Source organism: Argopecten irradians, chromosome 4 (genome assembly GCF_041381155.1).
Source record: "Argopecten irradians isolate NY chromosome 4, Ai_NY, whole genome shotgun sequence".
Taxonomy (NCBI): domain Eukaryota; kingdom Metazoa; phylum Mollusca; class Bivalvia; order Pectinida; family Pectinidae; genus Argopecten; species Argopecten irradians.
The window spans coordinates 31,813,401-31,836,178 of NC_091137.1; the positions used below are offsets into that span (position 1 = coordinate 31,813,401).

General features: G+C 39.7%; 1 protein-coding gene across 4 annotated transcripts in view; it reads left to right on the plus strand.

Moving 5' to 3' along the window:
- The window catches only part of LOC138321305 (uncharacterized protein C1orf21 homolog), a 52,055-nt gene that overhangs the window by 5,119 nt on the left and 24,158 nt on the right, over positions 1 to 22,778 (plus strand). Inside the window, exon 1 of one of the 4 annotated variants that reach the window (XM_069264901.1) lies at positions 8,328 to 8,882. The exons of 2 other annotated variants lie outside the window; for them this stretch is intronic. The gene's annotated coding sequence lies outside the window, so the exon portion shown is untranslated. Of the gene's footprint in view, positions 1 to 8,327; positions 8,883 to 22,778 lie in introns of those variants that run through there. One more of the 4 variants, XM_069264903.1, reaches the window with a different exon arrangement.

Genomic DNA, 22,778 nt, shown 5'->3' on the forward strand with positions numbered 1-22,778 from the left:
GTGGCATTACTATATACCATGTTGTATATTTGTGCTGAGTCTTTATGTGATAGTGGCAGCACTATATACTATGGTGTATATTTGTGCTGAGTCTCCTTGTGATAGTGGCAGCACTATATACCATGTTGTGTATTTGTGCTGAGTCTCCTTGTGATAGTGGCAGCACTATATACCATGTTGTATATTTGTGCTGAGTCTTTATGTGATAGTGGCAGCACTATATACTATGGTGTATATTTGTGCTGAGTCTCCTTGTGATAGTGGCAGCACTATATACCATGTTGTATATTTGTGCTAAGTCTTTATGTGATAGTTGCAGCACTATATACCATGTTGTACATTTGTGCTGAGTCTCCTTGTGATAGCAGCGACACTATATACCATGTTGTATATTTGTGCTGAGTCTCCTTGTGATAGTGGCAGTACTATACATCATGTTGTATATTTGTGCTGAGTCTCCATGTGATAGTGGCAGCACTATATACCATGTTGTACATTTGTGCTGAGTCTCCATGTGATAGTGGCAGTACTATATATCATATTGTATGTTTGTGCTGAATCTCCATGTGATAGTGGCAGCACTATATACCAAACTGTAGAGATAACAAATATACAGTTTCATCAATCTCTTTATTTCAAGGTCAATATATATATGGACAAATTAGTGTTGTCTAGATTATTCCAGTCCGAGTCATGTTCGAATTTGATTGTCAAAACATAGAATAAATTTATATGGATGAGCTAATGATGTTTAGGCTTATCTCTGCATACAAATCTGAGAGCTAGATTTACTGAAATGTATAATATATTGATCTCTTCCTATTATGGGACATTACCAATCTGACCGTGAATGATGATGGTCACTATATTGGATGACTGGAAGAGAACCACTGATCCACATGCTGACCACTCGTCCTCTATAATGGCCAAAGTCGATTAATTTACACTGACCACATATGGCTGAAGCAGGAAAGAGCCCTAGACAAATAAGTAAATGGGAGAGTTAATAACTAGTGGCTGGTTTTTCCCTGATACTCTGTCATATCAGCTTAGGAATCTGCCTTACTCAACAGTACACACACTTTCTGTATCAGTATTGATCTGTAGCCATCCCATCAATTGCCGGATCATCCAGACACCCACAAAATAATGAACATTTTATACCGAGTTATATTTATATTTCGCCGATAACTGTAACAGCCGCTCAGGCATATTGCAATCTTTTTAAAGCTTGTGGTGGATTATACTACAATACTTTATTACCATGCTCATACACTTACGTAGAGGCACTTGGAGGTATTGTTTGGTTGTGTTTTACATCCAATTGATAACCCATTGACATTCAAGGTCATGCAAGGATGGTGGAATGTGACCGATACCTGCAATGGTCTGCCCCACGTTGGTCTTCAATTTACGACACAGAGATGGAGTAGTATTAAAACTGGTTGAATGTAAGAAACTTAGAGTCATTTGAGTGTGATGACTGCAGTGTACATGTTGCATTAATTATCAATAATATAAACCAGTATCTATTATAGTGTGAAATTGCATGCATGTAAGATGGCAGGCGAGCTTACCGTAAACCAACTTTACTTTCGTGATCCAAATAAATTTTATTTAGTTTTTAAATTCGCAAATGTTAATCTCAGCTAAGTTGTTTTGAAAAGGAAGCAGTGAAATTTAATAGCTGCTAATGAAAATTACTTTGCAATGTCCATTGTCTTTTGTGTCAATTTTCCTTATAAATGCATACTAGTAAAAATTATACACAGTATAATGTATAGTTGTTCAATTTGGCTGGTGTAAAAGTTTGTGACTTACTGTAGTGAGCTTACTTGCGAGGGATATTATTTTTGCCAATTATCTCAGTAGCCTTTGGAGGCGTCATTGTTGTGATTGGCTATAATATGTTAAATTACGACTTTGAAAATCATAATATATCAAATTGTGCAAATATAGATGGATCTGCGAATTCAGTGAAATTAAAGCCCCAGCGAGTTTTAGTAATTATACAGTGGACCCAATGGTGTTATCAGTGTCCCGGAGTGAAAGGGAACCAATTTTTGATAAAGGAATATGAATCTGGTTCTGCAGCAAGTCGAGGGGGAGACAATATAGCAAATTATCTATATTAGTCCTTCTGTAGGAGTAAGGAAATTTGATCCATCAAAATCTGGTCGATAGCATCCTCGGGGGGAAAAAAGGAACCAATTTTGTATATGCCAATGTATGTCTGATCCACAGGGAATGGATGGATGGGGTCCAATAGAAAAATAAAGCAATTAAATACTTTCTTACTCTATAGGAATAAGGGTATTTATTATATCCATATTGGGATTGAAGCATCCTTGGGTGAAGGGGTCCAATTTTGTATACATTCTGTCTTACTTCCAAGAGTGGGGCTGTAGCAAATTCTTTTAAAGTCCCTTCTCAGCCTGAACTTATATTTTATTACATGTGCCCTCTTCCTCTATGTTAAACTGTTCAATTTCACTGAATCAAATTCTGAGACGAAAGACTTATGATGAAAATGTACTTATCAATAAAAAGGGATTCGCCTATTTAAGAAAAAGGACATGACATACGTATATATATATACTATAAAACATTTCCTTTTCAATGGAATGGATATACTGTTTACCTTACAAATTAATTGCTAATGAAACCAGAATTTTATTGTTTTTAACACATTTGATATTTGCAGGGGATGGGACATCATATATGAATCGTACTGTGCATCTTTGTTATAACAGTAGCTCAGATGTTTATGACAAGCTGACTATATTTGGTGTCATCCAGCCTGATGTCCTGTTGACAACAGATGCTATTAGAGTGTCAGACTTAGTAGGGTTGGTACTACCATTCACCGTGGCTCTGAAAGGTTGATGTATGAAGAGTACCAGGAAGGAAACTTTAGAGTCCATTAGAGAGCCAGTGTATTGATCTTTTCTAAGACCGGTGAAGGAGGAACCTGACCTTCTTCATCTTTAACAATAACTTCAATCACTTATGTATATTTGATGTGTATAAGACAATTAATGTCAGAAGTGTTTTGAGAACAAATAGGTAGTTGGAACTTGATAGACAGACAGTGGATTTATTTAAGGATAGTGTATATATCCATGTAGGAGGAATTGGTGATGGTTATCAGTTTGTATAGAAGTAAATAAACATGTGTATAAGGATATTGAACAGTAGGAAGTACAGCTGAATGTGGATGATGACATTCAAACTTTAAGTTTGTGTTACCAGGGAAGTGGCCTTTTATATGGGGATGGGGATGGTGTTAATTTGTGTGGTTACCTGAAGAAAGGTTCATGTAGGGTGGGGACAAGTGTACTTTTGTAAAAGTTTAGGTTGGTGTGGGTTGGGAGAAAAGTGTATTAATGTGGGTTACCAGACTAGGGGTATATGCGGATGGGGACAGTTGTGTATTAGTGTGGATTATCTGGGGAGGGGTATATGTGGATGGGAACAGTGGTTTATTAGTGTGGATTACCAGGGGAGCGGTATATGAGGATAGGTACAGTGGGGTATTAGTGTGGATTACCAGGGGAGGGGTATATGTAGATGGGGATAGGTGTATTAGTGGGTTACCAGGGGAGGGGTATATGTGGATGGCGACAGTGGTGTATTAGTGTGGATTACCAGGGGAGGGGTATATGTGGATGGGGACAGTGGTGTATTAGTGGGTTACCAGGGGAGGGGTATATGTGGATGGGGACAGTGGTGTATTAGTGTGGATTACCAGGGGAGGGGTATATGTGGATGGGGACAGTGGTGTATTAGTGTGGATTACCAGGGGAGGGGTATATGTGGATGGGGACAGTGGTGTATTAGTGGGTTACCAGGGGAGGGGTATATGTGGATGGGGACAGTGGTGTATTAGTGTGGATTACTAGGGAAAGGGTATATGTGGATGGGGACAGTGGTGTATTAGTGTGGATTACTAGGGAAAGGGTATTTGTGGGTGGGGATAGTGGTGTATTAGTGTGGATTACTAGGGAAAGGGTATTTGTGGATGGGGACAGTGGGGTATTAGTGGATTACCAGGGAAGGAGTATATGCGGATGGGGACAGTGGTGTATTAGTGTGGATTACCAGGGGAGGGGTATATGTGGGTGGGGACAGTGGTGTATTAGTGGGTTACCAGGGGAGGGGTATATGCGGATGGGGACAGTGGTGTGTTAGTGTGGATTATCAGGGGAGGGGTATATGTGGGTGGGGACAGTGGTGTATTAGTGGGTTACCAGGGAGGGGTATATGTGGATGGGGACAGTGGGGTATTAGTATGGATTACCAGGGGAAGGGTATATGTGGATGGGGACAGTGGGTATTAGTGGATTACCGGGAGGGGTATATGTGGATGGGGACAGTGGTGTATTAGTGTGTTACCAGGGGAGGGGTATATGCGGATGGGGACAGTGGTGTATTAGTGGGTTACCAGGGGAGGGGTATATGCGGATGGGGACAGTGGTGTGTTAGTGTGGATTACCAGGGGAGGGGTATATGTGGATGGGGACAGTGGTGTATTAGTGGGTTACCAGGGAGGGGTATATGTGGATGGGGACAGTGGTGTATTAGTGTGGATTACCAGGGGAGGGGTATATGTGGATGGGGACAGTGGTGTATTAGTGTGGTTACCAGGGGAGGGGTATATGGGATGGGGACAGTGGTGTATTAGTGTGGATTACCAGGGGAGGGGTATATGTTGGATGGGGACAGTGGTGTATTAGTGTGTTACCAGGGGAGGGGTATATGTGGATGGGGACAGTGGTGTATTAGTGTGGATTACCAGGGGAGGGGTATATGTGGATGGGGACAGTGGTGTATTAGTGGATTACCAGGGGAGGGGTATATGTGGATGGGGACAGTGGTGTATTAGTGGGTTACCAGGGGAGGGGTATATGTGGATGGGGACAGTGGTGTATTAGTGGATTACCAGGGGAGGGGTATATGTGGATGGGGACAGTGGTGTATTAGTGGGTTACCAGGGGAGGGGTATATGTGGATGGGGACAGTGGTGTATTAGTGGGTTACCAGGGGAGGGGTATATGTGGATGGGGACAGTGGTGTATTAGTGGATTACCAGGGGAGGGGTATATGTTGATGGGGACAGTGGTGTATTAGTGGGTTACCAGGGGAGGGGTATATGTGGATTGGGGACAGTGGTGTATTAGTGTGCTACCAGGGGAGGGGTATATGTGGATGGGGACAGTGGTGTATTAGTGTGGATTACCAGGGGAGGGGTATATGTGGATGGGGACAGTGGTGTATTAGTGTGGATTACCAGGGGAGGGGTATATGTTGGATGGGGACAGTGGTGTATTAGTGGGTTACCAGGGGAGGGGTATATGTGGATGGGGACAGTGGTGTATTAGTGTGGATTACCAGGGGAGGGGTATATGTGGATGGGGACAGTGGTGTATTAGTGTGGATTACCAGGGGAGGGGTATATGTTGGATGGGGACAGTGGTGTATTAGTGTGGTTACCAGGGGAGGGGTATATGTGGATGGGGACAGTGGTGTATTAGTGTGGATTACCAGGGGAGGGGTATATGTGGATGGGGACAGTGGTGTATTAGTGTGGATTACCAGGGGAGGGGTATATGTGGATGGGGACAGTGGTGTATTAGTGTGTTACCAGGGGAGGGGTATATGTGGATGGGGACAGTGGTGTATTAGTGTGGATTACCAGGGGAGGGGTATATGTGGATGGGGACAGTGGTGTATTAGTGGGTTACCAGGGGAGGGGTATATGTGGATGGGGACAGTGGTGTATTAGTGTGGGATTACCAGGGGAGGGGGTATATGTTGATGGGGGACAGTGATGTATTAGTGTGTTACCAGGGGAGGGGTATATGTGGATGGGGACAGTGGTGTATTAGTGTGGATTACCAGGGGAGGGGTATATGTTGATGGGGACAGTGGTGTATTAGTGTGGATTACCAGGGGAGGGGTATATGTTGATGGGGACAGTGGTGTATGAGGAATGTTCCGAAATTACTTGCGCAATATCTCGTGGAAATCGTGCTAAATGGGCTTAAAACTACCGCGTGGTGATAGTGTGATATCTGAAGCGTGATATAGGTAAATATCTCGCTCACAATTACACTGACCTTGGTGCTGTGTACACTGTTTTGTAGTGCACTCATTACACTCTATACAAATATGGTTGGCAAGAGAGTTGAAAACGTAATTGAAATTAGGGCCTATATCAAAGGTAGGTCTCTACTTGGCTTAAAGCCGGTGGATATTCATCGTGAGGTTTGTGATATATATGGGAAGGGTCAAATGTCATATATGACTATTTGTAGGTGGGTTGCTCGATTTAAGTCGGGACACCAGCAGCTTTAAGATGCTGCCCACACAGGTCGCCCTGCAACAACAACAACAAAGCATAACATTGAACTAATTTGGCAAATCCTTGAAAAAGATGCAAGGTACACTGTCCGGCAGTTAGCTAAAATGACAGACTTGTCTTTAGCACATATTCATTGCATTTTAAAGAACCATTTTAAGCTGGGCAAGATCAATGCCAGGTGGATACCCCATCTACTAACTGACAACCAAAAGAGGTCCCGGGTTGACAAGGCCAAATCCTTATTGAAGAAATACCCAAAATACAGCAAAAAGGCTTTTGATAATTTGGTCACAGGTGATGAAACATGGGTGTATTTTTTTCGAACCCAAAAGAAAATGCTCTAATCGAATCTGGGCAAACAAAAATGCCAGGCGCCCTAGCATTGCTAAAAGAATAACCGTGAGGAAGATTTTGTATGTCATATTCTTTGATAACAAGGGTCCAATCATTCAAATCCCTGTTCCAAAAGGCATAACTGTCACATCGAAGTATTATAGAGACGTTGTACTTCGAAAACTTAAGAAAGTCTACAAACTTCGCCGCCCACAGACAGGTTTGAAGTACCTCTGGCTCTTACATGATAATGCGCCAGCACACAAGGTGCGCATTGTAACGGAGTTTTTGAAGGCAGAAAAGGTCACTGTCCTCCCCAACCCTGCATATTCACCAGACTTGGCCTCCTGTGACTTTTTCCCCAAACTAAAATTTCACCTGTCTGGAACAAAATATAAATCAAGAAATGCCCTTGGCTCTGCCATTTACCAGTATCTTATGAGTATACCAATTTAAGAGTACGAAAAATGTTTCCAAAAGTGGATCGATCGTTTGAAACGATGCATAAATGCAGAGGGGGGAGTACTTCGAGGGACAGTGCAAAGTAAAATGATCAGAATTATTTCTATCAAAGAGAAATCACCAAAGTAACAATAATTTTGGAACACCCCTCGTATCAGTGTGGATTACTAGGGGAAGGGTATATGCGGATGGGGACAGTGGTGTATTAGTGTGGTTACCAGGGGAGGGGTATATGTGGATGGGGACAGTGGTGTATTAGTGTGCTACCAGGGGAGGGGTATATGTGGATGGGGACAGTGGTGTATTAGTGTGGATTACCAGGGGAGGGGTATATGTGGATGGGGACAGTGGTGTATTAGTGTGGATTACCAGGGGAGGGGTATATGTGTGATGGGGACAGTGGTGTATTAGTGGGTTACCAGGGGAGGGGTATATGTGGATGGGGACAGTGGTGTATTAGTGTGGATTACCAGGGGAGGGGTATATGTGGATGGGGACAGTGGTGTATTAGTGTGGATTACCAGGGGAGGGGTATATGTTGATGGGGACAGTGGTGTATTAGTGTGGATTACTAGGGGAGGGGTATATATGTTGATGGGGACAGTGGTGTATTAGTGGGTTACCAGGGAGGGGTATATGTGGATGGGGACAGTGGTGTATTAGTGGGTTACCAGGGGAGGGGTATATGTGGATGGGGACAGTGGTGTATTAGTGTGGATTACCAGGGGAGGGGTATATGTGGATGGGGACAGTGGTGTATATGCGGATGGGGAGAGTGATGTATTAGTGGGTTACCAGGGGAGGGGTATATGCGGATGGGGACAGTGGTGTATTAGTGTGGATTACTAGGGAAAGGGTATATGTGGGTGGGGACAGTTTTGGGTTATCAGGGAAGCGATATATGGGGTGGGGATAGGTGTGGGTTAATAGGGGAGGAGTATATGTGGGTGGGGACGGTGTATTTGTTGGAGTAATGGCTAATATATAGTGTTTTGTTCATTTAAATGAAAGTGCAATTATATGTATGTGGGAGTATAGTGACTTGTATTTATGAGCTAGAGTGTGACCTACTCTATATAAGTGGACTACCAGTGTGTATTAGTGTGGGGTGTGGTGCGTACATTGTCTGTTGATAGATCTAGTGTTAACATTGTCAATATTAACAGTAGATCTATCAACAGACAACGTACGCTAGTGATTTCAACATTTTATTTGTGAGCTCCGTAGGACTAGATAGATTCAGTCGTGTGGCTGGGAGACACAGAGTGACACTAAGACATCAGATGTAGGGTTGATCTCTACAACAAAAAGACACTTCATCTTTAACCCGACTCCTTCCTGTTTGTGTGAGGGCATGTCAACATCAGTTTAAACATTCCTTACTCTACACAAATCATATTACAAGTGAAATGTCGATGTTCATTAATTTGGTTTGCCGTGGAAGTATTGGTATTAACCCTAAGTTTCTACAGATAAGGATATAAATTACAGAAGCTGCTTTAATATATGGTGATTGCATTAGGAAATGGACACTGTAGAGCCAGTATACAGTCACTGTAATTAAATACACAAGAACAAACTGCCTCATCAGTATGTATCAGAAGATATAGGATTGATTTCCGCTGGTTTGTGTATATTATCTGAGGAGGAGTACAACAGGGATCCCCAACTGTTACAATATCAGCCTGAATGGTACAGGCATGTTTATCTATTGTGCCTCCTCGTAAGTATGTGGTATTATCTGGATCCCTGAACACCTATTGTAATAGAACTACTTCTTACTCCCATGTGCTGGTAGTTTCTCTTACCTTTACCTAAACAGATTGTCTTTACAAAATTTGTAGTATACTTGTATCAATCATGTCAATTTAGTCATATTGACCTTGACCATAAGGCTAGACATTGTCATATAAGTGCTATACATGTATTTGAAAATTGAATGATTCTTTTTGTTAAAGATAAATTGCAATGAAATTTGTTTTATTAAACCTGAATTATCCATGGGTTATGGTCAGTATATTGTAATTTGGTCACCTTGACTTCACAGGTCCATATAAGTGTCTGTTTCAAACTAGCAATAGGGCACCTCTGGATGAGATTAATTAGCCTACGACTTGACAAGAACAATTCTCCAGTCAATTTATTATAACCAGATTTTAGCTCCCAAAAGGCAAAATGATTGATGTCATGGGAAGACAATTGATACAGAATCTCTCGTTTATCATAAGGCACTGCTACATCATACTTGGATCTTTACCAAGCTAAGGTGACATGTCTCTTCAGTTGGCCTACATGCATGTTGACATTTGATGTACTTTCAAGAAAATCTAAGCTTGTCTGCTGGGCTCTATCTCCTATTCTCTGAGGCACTGGAACTTCATACTAATTAATTGGTCCATGATCTAGGTTAGAGGAATACAAACTTGTGATGCAAGTAGGTTGACTGTCATTTGCTAAGTTATCTTTTCATGCAAGTTTGGGTGTATAGTATTGTACAAATGATAGGGCTGACCCCCAAGGGGCCTGAGTGGCGGGCCAAAAGAGGTCAATTTGGCTATTTCCATTTAAACGACTTCTTCTCTGAAACTAAGCATGGGATAGCACCCACAATGCAATGGTAGCATTCTTATAGGGTGGGGATTCAAAATTGTACAAATGATGGGACTGACCCCCCGGGGGCATGAGGGACGGGGTCAAAAGGGGTCAATTTGGTTTTTCCATATAAACGACTTCTTCTCTGAAACTAAGCATGGGATAGCACTCATAATGCAATGGTAATATCCTTTAAGGGTTGGGATTCAAAATTGTACAAGTGATGGGACTAACCCCCTGAGTACCTTAGGGGCAGGGCCAAGAGGGGTCAATTTTGCTATTTCCATATACAGTCGATTCTGTTCTAACGAACATCTGTATTAAGCGATCCTCTGCTCTAAACGACCACTTCAATTCCCCAAGCATTTTTACTATATATTTTATCTCTATTAAACTACCATCTCTCTAAAGTGATCAGCGACCACAAAATTTCCTTCCTATGGTCACAAAAAATCTCTTTACAGCGACCAGAAAAACGAATGTCATTTCGATCTTTCCAAAACGCCCATCATCCGGTCGCACATTTTGACACGGTTTGGGCAGAGCAATTAAGTCTATAGCTTGTTTATGTTAACAAAAGAGGTTTGAAACAATTAGCCGGTAACTGAAGCCCTGTATAAGTAATGCCACACTGGGGTAATTGTATCTGACTGGTCTTTTTACACCTTTAGATGGAATGGGTCAAATTCAATGGCCGTCTCCATCCATTTGAAAGGATATTACGGTTTGATAAGGGCGCAGCCCTTCGTGCCCGAAGAAGGGCACAAAGTGCGAAGCACTTCTAAGTTAACAGATACACCAAAATATAAGAATCTTCCAAATTCAATCCAACACACTGACAGTTTGCGGCCGCCATTTTTTCATACATATGGGGAAGTTTTGCATTGCTCCGGTACTGCTCTCCCCAGTAAATATATATTTAACTAATGCAAATGCATAACAGGAGTAACTAAACATTTTTTATTTTTTTTTTTTTTAAATAATAATAATAACACTTTGAAAATTAAAAGCTATAGAATGCAGTCAAAATATCCACCAAGGTGAAGATGAGCACAAGAAATCATGACGTCACATAACATCAACAAATGGCGCGAAATCATAGGATTCGCATACGCGGCACTCCAGGCCTTGAATGGACACAGAGAAATCCGAATCTTTGAGTTCATTTCTTTGAGTTTATGCTAGACAATTATTACATCATATACTTCTGTAGTTTAAAGTGTGTCCTTTTATTTGTAAATTATGTCTTCTACATGAAATAGAAAATAAAATAAACAAGTAGAGCTTTGCTCTTCCTATGCTGTGCATGATTCGTATTAAAACATCTGGCTGCGCCCTTTAAGGTCTTGCCTTCAGTCATATTAATAAAGTGTTTGATACAACATGATAAACATTATTTAAAACAAACACTAGTAGTGACTGACAACACTTTACTTACATGAAAATGAAATATATGAAAGCAGTCGAACAGTAATGCAGCGTTTGTTGGGCGGTCATCTTGGATGGGTCAAAGTAATAGACAGAACCGGAAATAGGTATGAAAAATTTGGATTTTATATTAAAAAAATCCTTAGAATCATACAGTGCCAAATTCCATTTATTATGTAGCATGATATGATTTTTTTAATACAAGGAATAATTAAATAAACAATAATAATATACAATAATTAAGATAAATAGAAAATAAATATTTACAATAAATCAAATAATGCCATACCTATGACATTATTACCACTCAAAATATATTTTTTGCTATAAAACTCACTGAGAACCACATTATTATATGAATAACTTACTGAAATTATTTTTATTAATGTCATGGCGCGGGGTGTCCGTCGTCCGTCCGTCCGTCCGTCAACATTTCCTTTAAATCGCTACTAGTCATAGAGTTCTGCGTGGATTGTAACCAAATTTGGCCACAAACACCCTTGGGGGAAGGAGAACAGAACTTGTATAAATTTTGGCTCTGACCCTCCAGCGGCAGGAGGGGCAGGGCCCAATAGGGGAAATAGAGGTAAATCCTATAAATCGCTAGTTGTCCTAGAGTTCTATATGGATTGTAACTAAATTTGGCCACAAACATCATTGGGGGAAGGAGAACAGAACTTGTATAAAGTTTGGCTCTGACCCCAGATCTTTTAATTGCTGCTAGTCATAGAGTTTTGAATGGAATGTAACAAAATTTGCCAGAAGCATCCTTGGGGAAAGGGGAACATAGTTTGTATACATTTTGACTTTGTTCCCCGGGGGAAATAGGGGAATTAGAGGTAAAGCCTTTAAATCACTACTAATCATAGAGTTCTGCATGGAATTTAACCAGACTTTGTATAAATTTTGGCTCTGACCCCCTGGAGCAGAAAAAATGGGAAATTAGAGGTAAATCGCTAAATTCCTCTAGAAAAGAAACAGTTATCCTGTATTCAAAACATTACTTGGCATTACAATAACCATGTGAGCGATACAGGCCCTCTTGGCCTCTTGTGATAATAGACTGTGTATGTATATGTTACACTAAGTAAAGACATTTTGTAGAACAGCAATGAAAGAGTAGGATATAAATACAATTTTTCATTGAATGCCCTATAGCTGATTATTTTCGCGGGAATGATATTTTTGCGATTTCACAGGACATTGCTTTGATTACAAAAGTTTAATCTGTGAAATATTCAGAAATGATTCACTCATATATACCCTAACGCTAAACAGTGAAAATTTACAATCCCTAATTTTTTTTTTTTTGTATAGCAGACTATTCTGTATCTTACAAGTTATGAAATGTTCCCACCTAAAATTTACAGTAACCTGAATAGAGTTGTCAGTTATTGATATCTATATATCCTTATAGTACGTGGGAGTATTATACAAAACTTTATGTATTGGTTTGCCAATATAGCACAGCTGTAGTATCGCAGCCTTGAGCTTTTTCTTAACACTTTTAAAGTGTATCATTAAGACAGAGTTATTCTATTATTTATATTTCGCCACCAGGAATGTGTAAAAGATTATTACTTGATAAAATCAATAATTTCATTCAGAAACTGCTGTCAAATTCAGCTCAAACCAAAGACTTAATATAAAATCAGTCGTGTTGCTATAGAAATACTCTTTTATTTCTTTAAATATCTTGTGTTGTTTTTCCAAAGACTGAATAATGTAGATTTATTTCTAAACTTAGATGAATAATCAATGGTTAAATTTACTGATAATTGAGATGAAAAATCTTCTAGTCTATTGACACATTATACCAAGAAAGATAGAAATTCTTTACATTGTCAAACACCCTTGGGGGAAGGAGAACAGAACTTGTATAAATTTTGGCTCTGACCCTCCAGCGGCAGGAGGGGCAGGGCCCAATAGGGGAAATAGAGGTAAATCCTATAAATCGCTAGTTGTTCTAGAGTTCAGCATGGATTGTAACCAAATTTAGCCACAAACATCCTTGGGGGAAGTGGAACAGAGTTTGTATAAATTTTGGCTCTGACCCCTAGGGGGTAGGAGGGGCGGGGCCCAATAGAGGAAATAGAGGTAAATCTTTTAATTGCTGCTAGTCATAGAGTTTTGCATGGAATGTAACAAAATTTGCCAGAAGCATCCTTGGGGAAAGGGGAACATAGTTTGTATACATTTTGACTTTGTTCCCCGGGGGACAGGAGTGGGGGGATGAAATAGGGGAATTAGAGGTAAAGCCTTTAAATCACTACTAATCATAGAGTTCTGCATGGAATTTAACCAGACTTTGTATAAATTTTGGCTCTGACCCCCTGGAGCAGAAAAAATGGGAAATTAGAGGTAAATCGCTAAATTCCTTTAGAAAAGAAACTGTTATCCTGTATTCAAAACATTACTTGGCATTACAATAACCATTTGAGTGATACAGGCCCTCTTGGCCTCTTGTGATAATAGACTGTGTATGTATATGTTACACTAAGTAAATACATTTTGATTAAAGACTGGTACAACAGCAATGAAAGAGTAGGATATAAATACAATTTTTCATTGAATGCCCTATAGCTGATTATTTTCGTGGGAATGATATTTTTGCGATTTCACAGGACATTGCTTTGATTACAAAAGTTTAATCTGTGAAATATTCAGAAATGATTCACTCATATATACCCTAACGCTAGACAGTGAAAATTTACAATCCCTAATTTTTTTTTTTGTATAGCAGACTATTCTGTATCTTACAAGTTATGAAATGTTCCCACCTAAAATTTACAGTAACCTGAATAGAGTTGTCAGTTATTGATATCTATATATCCTTATAGTACGTGGGAGTATTATACAAAACTTTATGTATTGGTTTACCAATATAGCACAGCTGTAGTATCGCAGCCTTGAGCTTTTTCTTAACACTTTTAAAGTGTATCATTAAGACAGAGTTATTCTATTATTTATATTTCGCCACCAGGAATGTGTAAAAGATTATTACTTGATAAAATCAATAATTTCATTCAGAAACTGCTGTCAAATTCAGCTCAAACCAAAGACTTAATATAAAATCAGTCGTGTTGCTATAGAAATACTCTTTTATTTCTTTAAATATCTTGTGTTGTTTTTCCTAAGACTGAATAATGTAGATTTATTTCTAAACTTAGATGAATAATCAATGGTTAAATTTACTGAAAATTGAGATGAAAAATCTTCTAGTCTATTGACACATTATACCAAGAAAGATAGATATTCTTTACATTGTTACAGATACCAAAGCCTGTTTACAGTGTATTGTCCAGGACACCAAAGACTCTTTATTTAGTCTCTATCTGTACAGGAACAATTGATTAAAACAAAACCAAAGTTTCAGCCTCAATACCATTATCAGGTATTTAATTATTGTGCAGCTTGTAGCCTAATTGATTTAGACTGAAGGAGAGTTTTTCCAATCACTCTTTTTTTATGTTTCCATGTCCTATTTGTGGAAATCAGCAAAAAGACTTGCAGGGCCAAACTTCCAGGACCATAAATGGTCATCATACACTTAGAATTTTATGGAATTTTATGTCTTATTTCTAGGCTTTGTTGAAGCACACATTGAACCTGTTTGAAACAAACATCAATACAATGGTTTTATTATGATGTAATCTGGTCATGATAGCTGGAACCTTTATGTCTGATCACTATATCATAGACATGAATAGTTTGTTCAAAGCTAAGAAATTCTCTTATTGTATCTATACTTGCAAACTTGTCTGATAATAAGTTTCCTTTAAAAAATCAACTTCTAAATAATAACAAGAGACCTAAACATCACAATATTGGTTCTGTACTAGTATTCTGGCGTGATGTTGAAGAATGTTTGTTCAAATGAATGACCTTGACCCATTTCACGAGCCTAGATAGAAAAAACCACAGAATGTATTGTATAACAGTGCAACAGACTATGAAATATTGCAATTAATTGTTCCTAAAACAAACACATTCATAGAAAATAGAAACATGAATAACAGTTGTCAGTTTTTTATTGTTGATTAAACTTTATGACCTTGACCTATTTCAGGAGGTCAGATGAATTGATAGAGGTAACAAAAAAGAATTGCAATTTGCAGTTCCCAATAAAAATATATCCATTGTAAATTGGAAATATAATGACAGATGTCAGTTGCAATATTCATTAAACTATTTTTAACTAGCTCTAATAATTAGCTTTGTTAATGCCTTGCTTCACAATCTATTTACAATTTAATAATCACGTTTGCAAGAATTCACAGAAATAATGAGTCATTTATTATTTGTCCCTTTTTTGCCTATTCTCTTTACTAATTTATCACTGTCTGCCTTTGAGTAATCCTTAACCAGTAAACTAAAACAGATAAACCAAAGTACTAGAATAGGGAAAACATAAAAATGGGTTTTCTATTTGCTGACTTAATTTCATGCTTTCATGCTTATATTAGGATTTTTTTTTTATAAAGATTTAATTTTACAATCTATTCTTCTATGAACTTACCTTATCAGTACTTGAAATTTTTTCTCAGCATTTTTATTTTTTTGTATTTTGGTTCTTATTCTTTTCTCCTACAAAATATGCTTTTAATCGCACATGAAAAGAAGTTTACAGTACATGTATATATGGTATAGGCTTTGCAGTAGAAGATGGAACTTACTATTGTTTGGATATGTGCTTAGTTCCATTCTACAAAAGATACAATTGAAATAAATAAGCTATAATCAAAAAGTGAAATTGCATGAAATTAACATAAACACAAAATAATAAATTTTAGTTCTCTTTTTTTCACTCATAATATACCCAACATTTTCACAATCAATACTAGTTAGCCATGCATGCAATACCTAAAGCTTAAAGTTCAACCATAAACAAACTGTCACCGACATTTCCTTATATTGATATTGAAATGTAACACATGTTTCCTAAAAGGTTAAATAGCACTATACACCTGGAATAGATATATATATATATATATAGATTTGATGAGTCTAAAGAGGATGTAGGTATACATATGCTTAGAAATTATAGAGATATTTTAGATATAAATGGATCAAACAGTGATAACAGAGGTGTTAATGTTACTTGGTCAGACTAAAATGGTTGAAATACCACTAGGTCATATTTGGTCAGAATTTGATACCATTGAATTATTATATTTTATCGTATTATGAGAATATGAGTCATATTTAGACAGAAGTCTGCTTGGATGATAAGTGTTGTAAAACAAGTTGAAATAAATATAAAAAAAAATATAATCATGATACTGGACCTGTATATAGGGTTACAAGCATTGCTAATTTTGTTCAAAATAATGACTTTGGCCTACTTCTATTACCATGGTGACATTACCTATACTAGAGGTACATGTATTGAAATCTACATTTTTTCCTCCACGGATTCTATATATTCTCCAAATTTTGCGGCTGCAATCTTCTTTTCAGCCTTTGATCCTGTTTAGCAAGCCAAAATATTTAACTTTTTGAGTTATGTTTTTTTTCTCTCCATATTTTAGATTGGATGGGCAGTTATTGAAAATAAAGGTGCACTTTATTGTATATTTTTTGTGTATGAAATATTCACATTTGTAATGCTTCTGATTAGAATAAACAACACAGATCAAGGCATACTATAATGAAATGGATGGATCTCAATACTCACTGCTGGAGTCTATGATTGTCTGACTCCTGAGACCTGCAGCATTGCTGACATTATCAATTAACTCCTGAATTCAACATGTGGATGTACTTTGATGTAAGGAACTGCATAAAAGTATGACAGATGTAATCTGGGTGGGCTTGGCTCTATGAGGGTATATTAATGGCTGACAATTAATGATTAGGTTCATTAACTAAATGTGATATTGTAGAATCTTTGTGAGGATTTGCATGTGGGAGAGGTCTTGTGTTGGGATGGTGTATGTGGGAGAGATCTTATGTGGGGATGGTGGGAGGGGACCAATGTGAGGTGATGGTAGAGATCTTATGTGGGGATGATAGGAGGGGACCAATGTGAGGTGGTGGGTCAGTGCTCCAGTTAAGCTGTGTACATGCGTAAAATATGCATTAAAATTCGTCAGTTACCCCCCAAAAATAAATGAACGCATACTTATTATGCATACAATACTTTGTATTACGCATCATATTGTTATAAGCGTGTACATGATCCGGAAATGAAATTGGAGTTTAGTTACGCTTGAATCGGAACGCCTTGGATGTAGCTCTACGTTGTTATGTTTTACATCTGAGAAGTTCCGAATTAATTAGTTTGCGTCAATCGCGTGTTTGTTTCACATAGAGTTTATTCATACAAGTGTCTTGTACACAGAGCAAATGCATCAAACGGCAAAAAATTCAACAAGTCTCTGTTATTTTTCGGTTTTGTCAAAAAATCGAAATCATTGGCTTTTGAAATAGCCGAGGCAACAATCGGAGAGATTTTAGATGAAGTGACAAAGCAAACGCGGAAACACCTTAATGTCAAAGATGATAAAATTGAGGAATGGCAAAGACTACACCCATGGTTACGTGTTAAAGAAAGTGACCATACTTCAAAGGTATTAAAATCTTAACACTCAATCTCGTACGTTATATTGTGAGTGGTGTATTGACGGGAAATTAAAAAACTCGTTCACCACAGGTTGTCAAAATGTTCAGAAAAGTTCAATCACAAGACATGAAACGAGTTCAGACCACGTGTCTGCAACGGAGAAACACTGCAGTAAAAAACGAAAACTAAATTCGGACGAGTTGACTAAAGAACATTTCGAGAAGAACAATACAGACATTATTGTATTTAGAACTGTATATTTTACCTCAAATGAGGAATTACCTTCGGATAAAGTCAATTCTATGCTCACTTTACAAAGAGTGAATGGATTACAGATTGATTATCAAAACTTAAGTTTGGACGCTGTAACTGGTATTCAACAAACAATTGCAGAGGTGATCCAAGATAAACAGCTAGTGAAAATTGTGGATTCCAAATTGTTTTCAATACTGTTGGATGAAAGTCAGGATTTAGGTAAGAATTCTAGCTGAAGGCAAAGCAGATTTTTAGTTTTTCTGAACAATCTTATGAAAATCATAATGCTGGGCCCCTGTTTCACTGAGTATGAGCCAGCCGAGGCAATACGTCTTTGGTATACAAAGAAAAACCGCAGGAAGAGTAGATTAGCACAACCAAAGAAGGCAAGATTGTCATAAAAAAGTATGACAATTACCCAATGTCCAAAAAATTAACTGGAGCACTGTGGGTGAGAACTTATGTGGGGATGGTGCATGTGGGAGAGAACTTATGTGGGGATGGTGGGAGGGGACCAATGTGAGGTACTGGGAGAGATCTTATGTGGGGATGGTGGGAGGAGACCAATGTGAGGTGGTGGAGAGATCTTATGTGGGGATGATGGGGAGGGGACCAATGTGAGGTGGTGATCTTATGGGGATTGTACACGTGGGAGAGAACTTATGTGGGATGGTGGGAGGGGACCAATGTGAGGTGGTGGAGAGATCTTATGTGGGGATGATGGGAGGGGACCAATGTGAGGTGGTGGGAGAGATCTTATGTGGGGATTGATGGAGGAGACCAATGTGAGGTGGTGGGAGAGATCTTATGTGGGATGATGGGAGGGGACCAATGTGAGGTGGTGGGGAGAGATCTTATGTGGGGATGATGGGAGGGGACCAATATGAGGTGGTGGGAGAGATCTTATGTGGGGATTGTACATGTGGGAGAGATCTTATGTGGGGATGATGCATGTGGGAGAGAACTGATGTGGGGATGGTGCATGAGGATGAGATCTTATGTGGGGATGGTGGGAGGGGACCAATGTGAGGTGGCGGGAGTGATCTTATGTAGGACTTGTACATGTGGGAGAGAACTTATGTAGGGATGGTGGGAGGGGACCAATGTGAGGTGGTGGGAATGATCTTATGTGGGGATTGTACATGTGGGAGAGAACTTATGTGGGGATGGTGGGAGGGGACCAATGTGAGGTGGTGGGAGAGATTTATGTGCGGATAATGTGAGGGGGGAGAGACTATGTGGGATGTGGGAGGGACCAATGTGAGGTGGTGGGAGAGATCTTATGTGGGGATTGTACATGTGGGAGAGAACTTATGTGGGGATGGTGGGAGGGGACCAATGTGAGGTGGTGGGAGAGATCTTATGTGGGGATGGTGGGAGGGGACCAATGTGAGGTGGTGGGAGAGATCTTATGTGGGGATGATGGGAGGGGACCAATGTGAGGTGGTGGGAGAGATCTTATGTGTGGATGATGGGAGGAGACCAATGTGAGGTGGTGGGAATGATCTTATGTGGGGATGATGCATGTGGGAGAGAACTTATGTGGGGATGGTGGGAGGGGACCAATGTGAGGTGGTGGGAGTGATCTTATGTGGGGATTGTACATGTGGGAGAGATCTTATGTGGGGATGATGCATGTGGGAGAGAACTTATGTGGGGATGGTGGGAGGGGACCAATGTGAGGTGGTGGGAGTGATCTTATGTAGGGATTGTACATGTGGGAGAGAACTTATGTAGGGATGGTGGGAGGGGACCAATGTGAGGTGGTGGGAGAGATCTTATGTGGGGATGATGGGAGGGGACCAATGTGAGGTGGTGGGAGAGATCTTATGTGGGGATTGTACATGTGGGAGAGATCTTATGTGGGGATGGTGGGAGGGGACCAATGTGAGGTGGTGGGAGAGATCTTATGTGGGGATGATGGGAGGGGACCAATGTGAGGTGGTGGGAGAGATCTTATGTGGGGATTGTACATGTGGGAGAGAACTTATGTGGGGATGGTGGGAGGGGACCAATGTGAGGTGGTTGGAGTGATCTTATATGGGGATTGTACATGTGGGAGAGATCTTATGTGGGATGATGCATGTGGAGAGAGAACTTATGTGGGGATGGTGGGAGGGGACCAATGTGAGGTGGTGGGAGAGATTTTATGTAGGGATTGTACATGTGGGAGAGAACTTATGTAGGGATGGTGGGAGGGGACCAATGTTAGGTGGTGGGAGAGATCTTATGTGCGGATAATGGAAGGAGACCAATGTGAGGTGGTGGGAGAGATCTTATGTGGGATTGTACATGTGGGAGAGAACTTATGTGGGATGGTGGGAGGGGACCAATGTGAGGTAGTGGGAGAGATCTTATGTGGGATGATGGGAGGAGACCAATGTGAGGTGGTGGGAGAGATCTTATGTGGGGATGATGGGAGGGGACCAATGTGAGGTGGTGGGAGAGATCTTATGTGGGGATGATGGGAGGGGACCAATGTGAGGTGGTGGGAGAGATCTTATGTGGGGATTGTACATGTGGGAGAGATCTTATGTGGGGATGATGCATGTTGGGAGAGAACTTATGTGGGGATGGTGCATGAGGATGAGATCTTATGTGGGGATGGTGGGAGGGGACCAATGTGAGGTGGTGGGAGTGATCTTATGTAGGGATTGTACATGTGGGAGAGAACTTATGTAGGGATGGTGGGAGGGGACCAATGTGAGGTGGTGGGAATGATCTTATGTGGGGATGATGCATGTGGGAGAGAACTTATGTGGGGATGGTGGGAGGGGACCAATGTGAGGTGGTGGGAGTGATCTTATGTGGGGATTGTACATGTGGGAGAGATCTTATGTGGGGATGATGCATGTGGGAGAGAACTTATGTGGGGTTGGTGGGAGGGGACCAATGTGAGGTGATGGGAGAGATTTTATTTAGGGATTGTACATGTGGGAGAGAACTTATGTAGGGATGGTGGGAGGGGACCAATGTTAGGTGGTGGGAGAGGACTTATGTGGGGATGGTGGGAGGGGACCAATGTGAGGTGGTGGGAGAGATATTATGTGGGGATGGTGCATGTGGGAGAGATTTTATGTGGGGATGGTGAGAGTGGACCAATGTGAGGTGGTTGGAGAGATTTTATGTGGGATTGTACATGTGGGAGATATCTTGTGTGAGGATGGTGCATGTGGGGATGATGGGAGGGGACCAATGTGAGGTGGCCATGGTGGGAGAGATCTTATGTGGGGATGGTACATGTGGGAGAGAACTTATGTGGGGATGGTACATGTGGGAGAGAACTTATGTGGGATTGTACATGTGGGAGAGGTCTTGTGTGGGGATGATGGGAGGGGACCATTGTGAGGTGGCCATGGTAGGAGAGATCTTATGTTGGGATGGGAGATGGAACTGCTCTGGATTAAATGGGAAGGACTAATGTGGAAATGGTGTAAAACTATAAATATGTATATATAGAATTAAATGGTAGGCAGGGTCAGTTTTAGGAATTTTGCAAAATAAATATAATGTTGGTATGATGGATAGATTACTTGTAATATTGTTGAGATGAAATTAACTTTACTAGGGTAATTAGCATTGGAGTATGGGTTGTATGATATGGGAATACAGTACAGTAAAAATTAATAGCATTATAGGGATATGATCTATGATGAATTTGGCTTATATCTTATTAAGAGCAAAGGTTATGTAAGTACATGTACATTTTATCATAACACATACTAACTACAGTAAAACCTGTACTAGAGACCACCTCTGTTTGCAGACCTGCTGCTTAATATAACCACTTATGTAGGGTCATAAATGATCAATTTCAACACAACTCAAAGACTACCTTGGTATAAAGACCAGTTTCTTCTCTCCCTTGGAAATCTTTATAGACAGGTTTGACTGGACATCATGACATAAGTACATTGAGTAGTGTCAAACATAGACATGGAAACCATTTTTAGTTGTCTGTCCATGTTATCATATCTATTTGTGTCTGCAGAGTATTAATGCTGATTTAAGCAAACCATTACTGCTATATATTGTGTTGATTATTTATAGATCAATAGATTCTTGGCCCATGCTGAAAATTACACCATTAAAAGCTCAGCTAATTCCCAAAGTAATGATTGTCATTGTGACTTCGCCTTGGGCAGGAGACAGTGATGTGTCAGTTGATATTGGTTTAAATGAGGCAAATTCTGACATCAAAAAAAACAGAAACTCTTACATATCGATTAAATACACATTGATTCATGAATAGATTCACCGAAACAGGATGTTTCATTCAGTAAGTGTACAACATACACTTTGCAGATATTGATAACCTAGATTTATGACATCGGACAATTTACTATATGTCTATCCAGAACTAGTAACCATCTCACTAAATGGTCACTAAATGTTTAGTTTTCATGCCAGTTAATTGACATATTATTAGCCTGCTCTATCTCTCTTAGTTGGCATGACTACATGAATCTATATGTACCATTGAATTCTAGATGTAACAGCATAGGCTCAGGGACTAGGGATGTAAGATGAGCCATTCTCTACAATGAAATATCATTATAGTGCAGTTCAGCTATTAACCTACCTTGTAAACACTTTGATACTAGTGTAGGACAAGTATCGTACTGACTCACCTAAAAATAATAGATATGATAGTCAATGTTTATATTCACATTTCAATATAAATGTTGATGTTTATGTTTGGTTACTCAAAGGGTTTAAGATCAATACGTCAATTTCGAGATATCAAATAATGTGGATAAAATAAGATTTACTGTCAAT